Source organism: Sinocyclocheilus anshuiensis, unplaced genomic scaffold, assembly GCF_001515605.1.
Source record: "Sinocyclocheilus anshuiensis isolate Anshui unplaced genomic scaffold, SAMN03320099.WGS_v1.1 scaffold1497, whole genome shotgun sequence".
Taxonomy (NCBI): Eukaryota; Metazoa; Chordata; class Actinopteri; order Cypriniformes; family Cyprinidae; genus Sinocyclocheilus; species Sinocyclocheilus anshuiensis.
In genome coordinates this window covers 148,615-149,021 of record NW_015543492.1, presented here as the reverse complement: position 1 = coordinate 149,021, position 407 = coordinate 148,615, and positions in this window count along the sequence as shown.

Here is a 407-nt window from a genome sequence, read left to right as displayed (position 1 = left end):
CTACTAGATGCTGCACGGGAGCAGTGCATCTCAGACCAAAATGTGCGCCTCGGCCATGCCCCTTCTCGCACAACACATCAAAAACTCGAAAGATAATTACCCAGATAGCACACTGCTGATAGACGAGCCCCCACAAAATCAGACTTTAGCACCTTTTTTTTTTTTACTTTGAGATCGTTCTGAGGTTAAATACAAATTTAAGATCATAAGATACAGTAGTTTAATAGCTATGATACTCTTTTTGAAATCAAATCTTTGCGTAGCAAATATGTCATGAAACACTGACATTTAACAATGCCTTGGAAAAAAAAAACTGTTAATCTTAAAAAATAAAGCATATACACTCTAAAAAATGCTGGGTTAAATATAACCCAGCGCTGGGTTAAAAAGGGACAAACCCAGCTATT